We start from the raw sequence: 2,451 nt of genomic DNA on the forward strand, positions 1-2,451 counted from the left end.
ATCCTACAGTATTTTTACAATCTTTGTTTTACAGTTAAAATAAATGTTTACCAAATAAAGTCTAATGTTACAACTAATCCTGGATCCCTTTAAAATAAAAAGAACCAATAGGATGAACTGAAACCTTAAACTAGTTGATTTAAACCCAGGTGTGTATGTACTGTCAGAAAACCTTTTAATTCCTGCATTTAAACAAACATTTAAAGAAAAAAATCAAAGCTCTCCTGCAGCTTTCTGTTGTGTCCAACAAAAAAGTTTTTTTTTTTCATTTAGTCGGTTCAAATGAGTGAAGCGGAGCTGTGAAGGGAATCATGTTTCTATTAAAGTTTTATTAAAGCATTAAATCAGAACCACAGTAAACCAACGAGCGTCTCCACTGAGCACACTTTACCTTATTAAAATACCGAGCTTCACTTTTTATAAAACGATCTGTGATTCTATAAAGAAGTCAAATAAAAACCGTTAATGTTTAAAATGTTTCGACTTCTTTTAGCAGAATTAAACACTTCATGAGAAGCTGCTTTTTATTTATTTCACACAATACAAGAGTTAAAACTGATTAAAGCTCAGATCAAAACTAATTCTAATAAATGTTTAACATTTATTTAAACTAACAGAAGTAATATTTGATTAAATGAAGCAGATTTCTTTATTTGCACTGATCACAAAAGCTTATCGGTTAAAAAGGTCTAAAGATTAAAATTTATTTAGTTTCCTGAGATATTTTGCTAACAGAAACATCATCCTTTCAGTCCTCTTATGAGATTAAAAATGTCACTGAGAAAAAAAAAACCTGACAGAAAACAGTCTAACGTCTCAGACGTGGAAACAATCGAGCTGTTCTAATTCTGCTAAAGTTTCACAATAAAAGTAAAATAAAAAGACAGAACTAATGATTCAATCCAGCAGAAAACCCCACAAACTGCAACATTAGATGGAAATMGAGCGAGCTGAGGGACAAACATGCAGGAAGTTTGTTCCTTCAGAAGTTAATAAAAAGTTAATCTGCAGGTTGAAGAGACCGGGCTGTGAAATAAACAAATTAATAAAATCATTTCACAGATAATTCACACACTCAGACGTCAGGACACAAAATAAATAAATAAAATATCTGTTTACTTAAAGGCTGAAATATTAAAGAAACTAAAGAAGTCAATTAAATTTAAATGTGATGTAACAGCAGTGTTTCATGGTCCCAAACAGCAAATCAAACTAAATTATTATCAATTTCATCCACTTATAACAATCAGTAAAAGTTATCTGAGGCCAGCAGGTTGAGTCAAAGCTTCACATGTTGGTGACAGTGGGAAGAAACGCCTCCAGCAGAACCAGAACCAGACAGGTCACCTGCTTCAAACAGCTGAGGGACAAACAGGAAGTAGTTTTATAGAAACAGAGGAGCCTGATTACTGACTCCAGGAACCACAAGTAAACCTGCAGTCTGAGAGTGAAGTGCTCTGTTAGGAAACTATGGAACAATAAGATGTTTCATATATGATGGAGCTTGGTTGTTAAGGTTTGTATGTTAAAAGTGTTTTAATTCTCTAACAACAGTTTGGATCAACTGGACCCAGATAATAAAAAGTAAAAATCCTGCCTAAACCTGATAAATGAGCAGGATTTTTGCACCGTTTTGGGACAAAATATTTCTCGTTTTTGAGAAAGTTTTCCTGGTATCTTTTTTTATTTGAAATACATGAATAAATTGTTCTGTTTGACAGATTCATCAGATCTAAGAGTGGATGTTTCTGTGTCAATTATCAGTTTGTTGTTGCCCCTTCAGCAAAAACACCCAGCAGGTTGTTCCTCCCTGGGATTAAGGCTGAAGCAGACATAATCCCACACAACATCCTGAAGGTTTGTGCAGATTTGAAAAATTCAACATCTAAAACCACAAAATAAATATTGATGTTGGTGAAAATCACCACTGAGACTACAACACTTAATATAACTGCTCAGATTTAAAATATGTGGCTTCAAGTTACAAATACCAGTTTTTTTATTTTCATTACCAGCAGATATTTAAAAAAATCCACTTGGTTTCTCTTCATTTACAAAGCATTAAGGTTTAATCAGGAAGCTTTCTAAACTGCTGCCCTGCAGCAGGTCTGAGGTGACGCTGGGTGGTTCTGATCCGTTCCTGCTGGCTTCAGCAGTTCTGCTGGAGAAAGTCTCTGAACTGGGTCACAGCTGCAGCAGCATCCATGCACAGAACTCTGGTTCTGAGCCGGGCCGGCTGAGGGAGGAAAGACGTGTTGAACTCCACCTCGTTAGAGCAAAAAGTCCCAGCGATAAATCATTAAACTATAATGTACGGAGGGAAGAAAGACCTCTTTATTTAAAATAATAAATAAATAACAGGGAGGTTTTACAGCTTAAAATCTACAAATCAAATTTAAAAAGTGACAAATTTAGGGATGGTTAAAAAAAAGGCAAAAGTTGAGCTTTTGA

This window comes from Austrofundulus limnaeus, unplaced genomic scaffold, assembly GCF_001266775.1.
Source record: "Austrofundulus limnaeus strain Quisiro unplaced genomic scaffold, Austrofundulus_limnaeus-1.0 Scaffold495, whole genome shotgun sequence".
In the NCBI taxonomy this organism is placed as follows: domain Eukaryota; kingdom Metazoa; phylum Chordata; class Actinopteri; order Cyprinodontiformes; family Rivulidae; genus Austrofundulus; species Austrofundulus limnaeus.